This window comes from Eurosta solidaginis, chromosome 3 (assembly GCF_040869045.1).
Source record: "Eurosta solidaginis isolate ZX-2024a chromosome 3, ASM4086904v1, whole genome shotgun sequence".
Taxonomy (NCBI): Eukaryota; Metazoa; Arthropoda; class Insecta; order Diptera; family Tephritidae; genus Eurosta; species Eurosta solidaginis.
This window is the reverse complement of record NC_090321.1, coordinates 217,770,125-217,782,416: the sequence shown is the minus strand read 5'-3', so window position 1 is coordinate 217,782,416 and position 12,292 is coordinate 217,770,125. Positions and strand designations below refer to the sequence as shown.

The 12,292-nt window shown below is 38.1% G+C and overlaps 1 protein-coding gene across 5 annotated transcripts in view; it reads right to left on the bottom strand.

The window, feature by feature from the left end:
• Positions 1-7,130, bottom strand: part of LOC137245061 (facilitated trehalose transporter Tret1-2 homolog) — a 46,027-nt gene extending 38,897 nt beyond the window's left edge. The window contains exon 1 of one of the 5 annotated variants that reach the window (XM_067775099.1): positions 5,873-7,130. The gene's annotated coding sequence lies outside the window, so the exon portion shown is untranslated. The other 4 variants (XM_067775098.1, XM_067775104.1, XM_067775105.1 and 1 more) reach the window with 4 other exon arrangements.
• Positions 7,131-12,292: the final 5,162 nt, after the last annotated feature.

Genomic DNA, 12,292 nt, shown 5'->3' with positions numbered 1-12,292 from the left:
ATATCGATTAAGTTCTGATACCAAGGCGATAAATTTTCGATAACAAACTGATACAAATTGGCAACATTTCTATAGTAAATCAATAACTTTTTTAAAACATATCGATAGATTTTTGATGAATATAATCTATCCTTTCCGATAACTATACGATAACATACGACAACCGTTTGATAAAAGGTCGAAAATATTTTTATAACAAATCGGTAGCTTATCGATAGTAAATTGATGCATTTTGGATAACATATCGATTCCTTATCGATACACATTTAATCGAAAATTTTTCGATAATAAATTGATAAGTTTTTGATAGGATACCGAAAACTTGTTTAACGTCGATAACAACCGACAACTCGTCGATAAGAAATCGATTACTCATGGCTAACCTTGTTATTTATAGCAAATAACTATATATACTTTATCGATCAAAAGCCGAGAGCTTATCGATAACAAAACGTTTACACTTCGATAGCAAACTTGGTAACATGCCGTTGGGTTTTGGGTTCGGCTTCAGTTTTCACTTCTTATCTTTCCTTTTCTGCGTTCCCTTTCGGTTTCTTTACTTTACTATATCTGCCTTGTCTTGTCTTAATTTTCTTAAGATATTTACTTATCAAAACATTTTTTTACAACTTTGACGGGCGCTATAGCTTTTTTGATGAGCTAAGTTACTTGGACAGATTTAAAATGTAAATTTTTTAATGTTTTCTTTTTTTTTTATAGTTTTTTCCGCTGTCGATTTTTGTCGGTCAGAAAAAAATGAGTCCAAAAGTAAAACTGATTCAACTGATTGTTAAAATAATTTTCGAAAAAAACTCACATTAATTGGAAAACATATCCAAAAAAGGTCAAAATCCGATATTTAAACATGTTAAGGTAATGAGTTAATTAAGGAAAGGTCATCCAGCTATAACGTTTTCTCATAAAATAAACAACTTAATTTTGAGAGTAAGAACATGTTTGAATCATAGCTCAATTAAGCTATGGCGTGCGCACGTCTTACGTGGAATAATGTAAGAAGGCTCTACGTGGTAGAAACATTTACTCTCTACCAGGGAAACAATTTGGCAGGCTCTTTGCAGAGCGTCATATAGAATGAGTCAATAGTGTTTCCAGAAGTTTGCTAAACAACCAAGCTGAAAAAATCCTATCAGAAACCAAGACCTTTGTTGTAAATATCCCCGTCCACTTGGCATATACTAGAAGCTTTCTAGAACCTATACTCCTAGCTGCTTCTAGATATGATAGCTGTGCCACTCCCAACAGCTGGAGTTTTCGCTTGCGAGCGCAGGTACGATCACCAAACGTGCTCGATCGTTTTCTTCACCAACTAACACTCACTACATCTGCTACCACTGACAAGGGCTAATTTAAAAGCATGAGACGCTAGGTGGTAGTGTCCAGTAAGAATATCCGTCATGAATCTACTGTGCCCTTTTTTCAATGATAATGGTAACTGTGTTAGTATAAGGTTTTAAGACGTGCACATGATCTTCGACATTTTGCGGCCCGCTCTTAGTTTCACGCCTTTCCAGCTCAGTCGATTATGTGCAGCTCTAGCCTTCTTGTAATCTCGCCCAATCTTATTGGAACGTACGTTACAAGCTGTTTAGCTAACTATATACCCAGGAGCCCAATATAGATGTACATATATTTCTCCCAATTTCGATTGTCTCCAAGGATTGCTTACACTCTCACACACTTTAAAATGTTGTGGTATGAGAGATTATAGCTTTAATAGCTTCCTCCTTCAGTTTTTCTACTGCTTTCCTCACGGCTACTACTTACGCCTGAAAAACACTACAGTGATCATGTAAGTATATCATATAGATTAATCTAGAAGAAAATTAGACAGGCACCTAGAGAAAATACAAATTTCTAAAAGCACACAGAAAATCCAGCCAGCCGCTCTATAGAATATATACGGCATTTTCCGTTAATAGGCTAACCTATGCTGTAGCCTGCCTATGCTCCAGACGGGCCTAACTATATAGGGCCCAAGTTTCATATAGATTTTCCCTGACTAAACGGGTTTTTAAGCCGTAAATAGATATACGTGTTGCGGCCCGTTGTTCCTCATAATATATATTAATGATTTGCCAGGAGTATTACATCATTGCAAAAACCATACATATGTTTGCGGATGATACCCAGATTTATTTAAGGGAAAAGGATGTGCAAGTTGGGTTTGGAAAGATTAACGAAGATTTGCTTACTGTTTTTGGTTGTGTATGAAGCAATTGTGTGTTAGTGTGCAGAAAACTAAATGTGTGGTATTAGGAAAGCCGAAATTTAGGGAGGAATCTGAAGTGAGATCAGTTTTATCTGCAGGGTCACAGCTGGAATGGTTCCAAAGATATAAGTATCTAGGGTAATTATAGATAGTAATTTGAGTTTCAAAGAACACGTTGAATATATAAACGGCAAAATAGCAAAGAAAGTCCACTTGCTGCGTAGACTGAGAAAAAAATATTTTGATAGCAGGAAAAATTATATTATTTAAAATGATTTTGGTGCCTCATATAAAGTTTTGTTCCACAATACTATTGATGGCAAGTAAACAAGCAAAATCCAAGTTGCAAAAAATTGTAATAAAGGTATGAGGGCAGTATTAAACAAAAATCATACTGAACGTGTTAAAAATATGTTGAGAGATTTAGGATATTTATCGATAGAAAATGGAGTGAAAAAAAATATTTTAACTTTGATCTATAGAGTTGAAAATGGCCTATTGCCTGAATATTTAGAATCTTTAATTAGAAGAAACCGTGATGTACATCAGTACCTAACTAGACAGGCAAATCAGTTCACTTGGATCCTGTACGTATAAGTAAGGGCTTAAAATCAGTATTTAATAATGGACTAGCAATGTATAATACCATCCCAGATGAAATAAAAAATGTAAGAACCGTTGGACCGTTTAGAGAAAAGATAGGTCTCCAGTTAGATGCAATGCAATAGCTGATGATTAATGTGATATAAAATAATATTTCATATATCTATTTATTTTAGGTTTTAATTATAATTATCTAACTTTAAGTTGTATATACAGCTGGCTGTTAAACTTAATAAGAAATAATAATTGTATAGATATTAATTGAATTATCCGTAGGCTACTTTTTTATTTTAATAAATAAAATATAAACAACCATTTGAATTCCATGAATGTTTTGTGCATAGTACAGGTTTACAAGTATGATATGTATGAGAAGGAACAATTCCTTACTCTTTCTAACACACTGCCGTTTGACACTTCGGTCAGTGTCAAACTATTGTGGAACTCATTGGAACCTGCGTGGAACATACGTTTGGAACTGAACGAAGTGTCAAAATTACCGGGGTTGCTGTAATGGAAAGCAATGCAGGGAAACAAAAAAAGGAGCGGAATATCAGAAATGGGTTGCTGTGATGGTAAATTTATTTGAACGAATTTAGTATGAAAATGTAGTACACCTATATGGGTCCTAGAGAAAATTATACAAAAGTCTTGAATTGGGGTATCTGAGGACGCGTAGTTATTCCAGTATTAAAAATACAAACACGGGTGCTAAGTTTTTCTACCGGCTCAAAAGTTCTCCGCGCAAAACAATTTGAAACCGAGGTCAACTGCAATAAACCGCCCAAAAATGTGGAAAGAGAAATGAAAAGACGCGTTTTGTCCTGTTATCAATAGTGCAAAGGCGAAAAGGAATTCGAATTATTGGAATCGAAGCAAAAACTCGTCTATTAATACCTCCCCCGACGGTTTTGGTCGTGTTTTAGCAATCGTCTCTGGTAATAAAGTACCACAATTTGTTAATTACAATTGTCCAAAACATATGGATTTTAAAAAGAGATGTAATTAAGTGCTCGTTTGAAAGTAAATAAGGATATTTCTTTGTAATTTTATGATAAAAATTTTACGCATTTTTCGTTAGCTTTTCTTGGACCTAGGAGCTGCAACAGTGCCAAATAGCATCCACAAAAAAAGGAACAAGAACATGCATTTTATCAAGTGAGCGTGGCTGTGTATGTGGGTGCTGCTACATATCCTACTTGTAGGCCTGGGGCCCTATTCGCTAACTGTGAGTTTTAAAGTGTACACCAGAATTTGTGTAAACTTTGAAATTTTAATTCTGTAAAGCAAAACTGTGAACAAAAGAACTCACTGATAAAAACTTCGCGAGTTTTCTTGGCAGCCAGTGTACACTATTGTAACATTCAAAACTCATACGCACTGTTGCAGAATGACTTTTTTGTTTTCATGGCGTTTGATGAGTATTTTCTCACTGACATAAGACTTTTACATTCAGCGCTCATTCAGCAAAACGATGTGCACAATAATTTACATAATCGCACGAAAATTTTAAGTGTAAATTGTGTGTGCAAACGAGTTTTCAATGAGTGTACATTTTTCAGTTTTTCACAGTTATGGAATTGACCGCCCGTTGTTGTTGTTGTTGTTGTAGCAATGCTCGCCCCACCTAATAGCCGCGACCGACTACAAATTGTCATCAATATCCTCTAACGGGAGTCCAAGGAAACTTGCCGTTTCAACAGGGTGGACCATAAGGAAAGGGGTGTTAGAGGCGTTGGTTCCACATTACAATTAAAGATATGATTGGTGTCATGTGGGGACACATTGCAAGCGGGGCATACATTTTGTATGTCGGGGTTGATTCTGGATAGGTAAGAGTTTAACCTGTTACAGTATCCAGAACGAAGTTGAGCAAGAGTGACACGCATTTCCCTGGGGAGTATGCGTTCCTCTTCTGCGAGTTCTGGATATTTTTCTTCAAGTACTGGATTCACCGGGCAATTCCCGACATAAAGGTCCGACGCCTGTCTATGGAGTTCACCAAGGACCTGCTTGTGTTTTTTCGCTTCATACGGCTGGGTTCTCAGGTGCCGTATTTCCTCAAAATGCTTACGGAGATGACTCCTTAGGCCCCTAGGCGGTGCTGGTTCGTCAATCAGATGTCTGTTGGGATGCCCAGGTTTCTGGGTATTCAACAGAAACTGTTTGGTCAGCATCTCATTTCTCTCCCTGATGGGGAGTATTCTCACCTCATTATGCAGATGGTGTTCTGGGGACATAAGAAGACAGCCCGTGGCGATTCTGAGAGCAGTATTTTGGCAGGCCTGTAGTTTCTTCCAGTGGGTGGTTTTTGGCGACCATATGCGTGACGCGTAGCACGTAATCGGCTGGCTAATTGCTTTGTATGTGGTCAAGAGCGTTTCTTTATCTTTTCCCCAGGTACTGCCAGCAAGGGATTTGAGGATTTTATTACGGCTCTGAATTCTTGGAACAATTGCGGTTGCGTGCGCACCAAAATGTAGATCCTGATCAAACGTCACACCCAAGATTTTGGGGTGTAGGACAGTCGGTAGCGTAGTGCCATCGACGTGGATGTTCAATATGGTCGACATTTGGGGCGCCCATGTTGTAAATAAGGTCGCGGAAGATTTAGTCGGTGACAATGCCAGGTTTCGCGAGGCGAAAAAAACTGGGGAGATCAGGGAGATAGCCGTTTATTTTATTGCATAGCTCATCGATCTCTGGGCCTGGGCCTGTGGCCATTATTCTGCAGTCATCGGCGTAGGAAACGATTGTGACTCCTTCCGGTGGTGAAGGTAGCTTAGATATATAGAAATTAAACAGAAGCGGGGATAGGATGTGACCCCATTTAATTTGACCGCCCGTACTATGGTTTTGTGTTTGCTTTGAATTTTAGCTAATAATTTTGTTTCTCTGCATACTCTGTCGCGCATGCCCAATACTCTTTTAATGAATTCACAAACACACGTGCATAAATATGACACAGTGATATGCAGCGCATTGAACAAATATCGTAAATTGCTACTTCTGGAATTTGTGCAATTGTTTATCTTTCACTCACTCGCGGTTAATATGGACAACTTTGTAGTTGGTCTTGTTGTTGTTGTGTTGGGCTAAAGTGCATTCTCAATTGTTGAAAGATTACGTCAATAAAATGTTACGCTCTACTCCGTCTGTTAAGTAATTTATACCCGTACACATAAGCACAAACATATGATTTGTGGTGGATTATTTATGATAGAAAGCAAATTAATTAAATAAATGTATTGTCGAGCAAATCTTTCAATGAATCGCACGGGAAATACTTTCCACTTACTAGCGGAATACAAACTAAATTCGTCTGCACAAATGGAAGTGATGCTACTGAAATATAATTTGTTTATGCGACCGTACCAAATTCTAACATCAACTGCTGGTGTCAAAACAATTGGCCGCTCGCACCCCCCACCACGTGGTTGCTTTCACATTATTTTCGCGAATGTCTATTTTCCGGCAGTAGCGCTCGTGGCAGTTTGCTTGCCAAGTGAACTTGACATTGGCAATAAACAAATAAACAAACAAGCTGTCGGCCCGATTCGTGTAACCACCAAGAAGTGGGATATTTCAATGTAAAATCAAGTAAAAATAGTAACTGCAATATGAACTTTTACGGCGAAATAACATCAGAATAGTTGCTGGTAGTGGATGGTTCGCACCAAATTAATTGGGGTTACACTGATATGACAGCGCTTGCTGAGGGTACCGGCTACCGTCATTTCTAAAAAATGGTAAATGGCGTGGGTGATACCGTTACTAATGAATTGGAAACCAGCTAACGTTATAAGACTCATGCCGCCCGATATCTCTCCTATCGTGAGTAGCCAAGACCCTTGAAGCCATCCTGCTCACTTATTTTACCGCAAACAGCAGCAATAATTGCATAGTAGCACCTCCGTCAATCACAGCACGTTACTGCAAGACTTGGAAGTGTCCACACTTTCTCCCAGTTTAAGAAGAAGAAATGCAAATCATCTGTGTGAACGAAAGCATTGGGACAGGAAGAAGAATCTAGAACAAATACTACAGGGTTATGTCCTATCTCCACTTTTGTTTTACATTTACATATCGAAGCTCCCTTTTCTATCAGCAGGATTTACCATTGTATGCTACGTCGATGATTGCACCATATTAGCAAAAGGTGTCCGGAAAATCCATTTATGAACTATGCTATAACATGAACGACTACTTCTCTAGACTTTCCAGTTTATTCTCCTCGCGAAATCTGACACTGCTACCGACCAAATCATCGGCGACCTTATTTATAACGTACACAAAGCAAATGTCGATTATATTGGATATCCACGTCAATAGCATTACGCTGCCGACTGTCAAAAATAATGGGTGAGACTTTCGATTAGGTCCTATATTTTGACGGGCGTGAGAGCCGTAACAAAATCCTCAAATATATTGCCGACACCACTTGTGGCAAAGATTAAGAAACGTTCATAGCCAATAATAAAGCAATTGGCCGACCGCTTTTATGCTACGCGTCTCCAATGTGGTCGCTGATCCTAAAAAGTAACATACTGGAGGAAACTTTAGGCCTGTAAAATACACCGAGCTCAGAACTGCTACGGGATGTCGTCTTATGTTGTGTACAGAACATCATCTTTACTTAAAGGAGAGAACAAACAGTTTCTGCTGAGTACCCAGAAAGCTGGGCTTCCCAACAGACATCTGGTTGAAGAGGCATCCGTCCCAGAAACTTAAGAAGTGCTCTCCCTAAGCACTATCAAGAACTCCGATACTTAAGAACTAAGTCGTACGAGAAAAATGCGCATGAAAAGGCACTAAGGGACATCCGTTCTTAATAAAGGCAAATACCCGAAACTTGCAGTTGAAGAAAACAACCTACCGAGGGAGACGCGCGTATCTAGTTCAACTTCGATCTTAGTTATACAAAATCAACCCCGACATACCCAAATATATGTATGTCCTGCTTGTAACTTGTCCCCGCATGACACCAACCCTCTTTTCAAAAGCAAGGTGGAATCAACGCCCTTAAACCAATTGCTTTGGTCCAACCCTGTTGAAACTGCAGGTTTCCTGGGACTTCCGCTGACAGTATGTGAATGTTCGCACGAATTGTTTGTGGCGAAACACTATATATATGTATGTATGTATATTTAATACAAATTTATTGCACAATGGAATTTCTAAAGTTCCCATAGTACGTAAGTTCGTATCGTTGTCGTATAGATACGAAAGTATTCTGAATTTATTTTTAAACACAAAACAAAACCACAAATGATACTTCACGTCATAGTGTATTAACCCATGACATAGTAGGTACGTATGCAAATATATATTCAGAGCTATGCAGACCTGACGAGAGGGGAGGGAGAATGGGGAAATTCTCCCCGGGCCTGGGATTTCCAGGCGGCCCGCGATTTAGAGGTATTAAGACATTTATTTTTTTCTTAATTCAGGAGAGTCTTTAGTTGTTCCATGTGCAAATTTTAAGCCGAATTTCAAAAGCAACGAATATTGATAATGATTTTTTGCCTGGGCCTTCGAGCAGTGAGGAGACAATAAAAACATCATACAAAAATTTATGTTTACATGAATCCGAAATCGTAAAGTTTTCGTGGTGACACTGATGAAGGTTCATCTTCAAAAAGTCTTCCAACAATACCACCAACTCTGTATCAAAGTCCAGATTATTTAAACGACTTCGATATCGGTACCATGAATAATGAGTTTTTGCGATCTGAAGAAGTCAATGAAATAATTCGTCGAGGTTTTCAAAAGTGTCCTGTTACTTTTCCGTGTGATTGTCATGACGAGGCATTTCCTACCTCGTTGTTAAACAGAATCTTGCCATATGGAGAGAAAGTGGAGGGTTACTGGTTAGTGTGGAGTGCCAGTAGCAATGCTTTTTATTGCCTACGATGTCGTCTGTTAAGCACCAATACTTTAAATCAACCTAAAATTTGTTGTCCTGGCGGATATTCGAAATTCCAGGTATGGAAGAAGCTATACGGTAAACTGCCATCACACGAAAATACTCAAGATCACATTAAATGTTATATTCAATGGCTATCTTTACAAAATCTAATTCAAAAGGAAGCCACAATGATACACTTATCAATAAACACCTAATCACTGAAACTCAAAAGTGGAAAGAAATTGTATATATAATTTTGGAAACTATTTTATTTTTGGGTGAAAGAGGTTTAGTTTTCAAGGCGGAGGTATATATCGTGGTTATGGTCCGATATCGTTTATTTTAAATAGCGATCTGAGATTAGTGCCCAGGAACCTACATACCAAATTTCAATAAGATACCTCAAAATTGACTCAAGTTATCGTGTTAACGGACGGACGGACGGACGGACATGGCTTAATCAAATTTTTTTTCGATCCTGATGAGTTTTATATATGGAAGTCTATATCTTTCTCGATTCCCTTATACCTGTACAACCAACCGTTATCCAAAGTTCCATCCAAGTTAATATACTCTGTGAACTCTGCTCAACTGAGTATAAAAAGTCAAAAAACTCAAATTTTGCAGGCTCGAAAATTATTTTTTTGGATATGCTTAGTAGAACTTTTTTTCCTGAGCCCAAAACCTATCGAAAAATCGATGGCGCGATATAGGTTAATAAATCGACCGAGCTTAATACTTACAAATATATTATATCCGATTTTCTTATTTTCTGGGATATTTTTAGATGTACAATGTACATATGTACCATGTGACGCCCTAAGTGAACGGTCTTTTCAGGGTAAATACTTAGGTTAGGTTGTACTAAACGGTCCGCGAGAGCATAGCATAGACTGAATGAGCTCACAGTGTTACGAGAAGTTTGCTCAACGATCAAAGTGAATACTCCTATGAAAACCAGAACTAACATTATAAAGTAGCTACACCATCTTGGTAAATACTTGAAGCTTTTTAGGACTTTTGCCACTTGTTGCTATAAACTCTGTGATAGCTATACCACTCCTGATAGCTGGACTCTCAGGCGGGCGAGCACATGGCCATAAAACGTGCTTGATCCTACAACCCGCACTGCCTACATTTACTATCATTGATTAGGCCTACTTTAAAAGCACGTTACGCTAGAGGACAGTGCCGAGTCAGAATACCAACCATAAGCCTACGCAGTCCTCTCTTTTTATTTTAATGATTAAAGTTACAACCTTAGATAAGTCGTGAGACCTGCAAAAGATGCATGCAAAGTGTAAGCAGCCCCGCGCTAGGTTCCACGCCTTACCTGATTGGTCAATCATATGCAACTCTGTTTTTCTTTAATCGTTTAATCTGATTGGGACATCTCCGGTACAAGACGGATGTGCCCTTTTTACCTAGCCCATCTCCTTTTTCATTTATATCTTAACCCATATGCCCGGGTACTCAATTTAGATGTGCGCTTCTTTCTATCAATTATTTCTGGGGATTGCATACACTTAAAGCACCTTTATATGCCAAGCCATGCCTTCTTTCCCCAGCAAACAATCGGAGTCAAAAAAAAACCAGAAAGGAGTCCGGATATGAATCGTTTATGCTCATTATGAGCTCATTTATGATTATGGAATGAATGTGTTTTCCTTCTTGCGATGGTCGACCGGTACGAGCTTAATTTCATACATTATATGAGCTTAAATAAGAGTTTAAGGCTCATAAGCAGCTCATAATTTGCTTCTTATATGACTATTTTCGGATTCATTTACGAGATTGATATAAGTGATTAGATTGGCTAGATCAGGGTGAATTTTAGACGCCTGGCAATAAAATGGGGAAGCATATCTTCAACATTGGTTGGTAAACAGGAATTTCGAAGAAAACCCATAAATGTAGAGCATACCGACGTCAGCCGTAATTAAAGACTGGCTTTACAGGCCAACCAGGGCATACCACCAGTGGCGGATTTACCATATAGGCAAAATTGGCTAAATCCTAGGGCGGCAAAATTTGGGTCGATTAACTTTTGAAAAAAAGAATTGCATTCGGATTTTGCTGCACCTAAAATAGTATTTTTGTCTGTACAATATATAATTATAATATATAATAAATAATTCATTCTTTTTTATGCATTTCGAAATTAGAATGAAGCTGTCTATTATTTTTCCGCATAGCAGTCGTAAAAATTTGCATAAAACTTCTAATCACGCACCTTAGAAACCTACAAGCGCGCCTGTGCGTGGCGTAAAGAAACAGCCGACCCGCAACCCTGAGAATAATAATCATCTAAGATACACTTGACATCACTGCCAAAAAACGAGCGTGCATTCGATGCAAATCTTGAGCTCAAACCCTTCTATTCCTCACAAGTATATTATAATGCTTAAAATTAGAGCTAACGATTTCTCGAACCTATTCGAGAAGAGATTTGTCGCGGGTCTTACCTTTTCGCGAGATTCTCGAATCTCGAATTACACGTAAGGCTCGCGAGCTTATCGAAATTCAATATAATTGATTCATCAGCTCTTTATATATAGCTTATGATTTCTTCTGGAGCACAAGCGAAAATTTCCACAAATCCACAACTAAAAACACCGAAATGCCAATGCAGCGACTGAATTAAAAGTCGAGAAGCTCGCGAGTATTACGAGGTTGTCGAGAATCTTGCGGGAATTGAAAGTCGAGAAGCTCGCGAGTATGACGAGTATTTCGATATTCGAGAATCTCGCGAGAAGTCGTGTTCTCGATGTCTCGTTAAAAAAATAAAATATTTTTAACAAAATTATATATGCATGTATATAATAAATATGTTTTGAGTTAAATGTCATTGCTGTCAAATCTCGCTTGTGTTCGAGAAGAAACCGTAAGCTCTACTTAAAATCTGAAAGTCAAGTCTGGTCGTACGTCAAATAATAGGCAGTATATAGTCTTCTGATTGTCTCGCGCTATACATTTTCTCTTATCACTGATATGAAACATCTAAGCAACGAAGAATTACATAAGAAATCCACCATATTGAGCAACTACTACACCCAAGATCTTGAGGAAAATTTGGGAAGTGAAAAGCTCTTTTTCAAGGCATACTGCTTCGAAAAGAACATCTCTAATTATTCTCCGCTGGAACTGTTGAAAATGCTAAGACGAGATAATTTGAATAACTCTTACTCTAATGTTGACATTGCGTTGCGAATGTTTGTATCAATTCCTATTGCAAATTGTAGAGCAGAGAGACCGTTTTGTTTTAAAACGCGTGAAAAACTACCTCAGATCTTCATTGGGCGAAGACAAACTGAATGCTCTTGCCTTGTTCACGATAGAATCAGAATTGTTTTTATCTATCTATTCTGAAGATGTCGTTCGCGAATTCGCAGCTGAAAAATCTAGACGCAAAGAAATGTAAATGAGGAATGTTTGAAAAAAAGTTAAGCTTAAATTAATAACAAACTACACTGTAATAAAGCACTGAAAATCGCAATCATTGTGTTAAATATTGTTATTGTGAAAATGAGGGCGGGAAGTTATGTATTGCC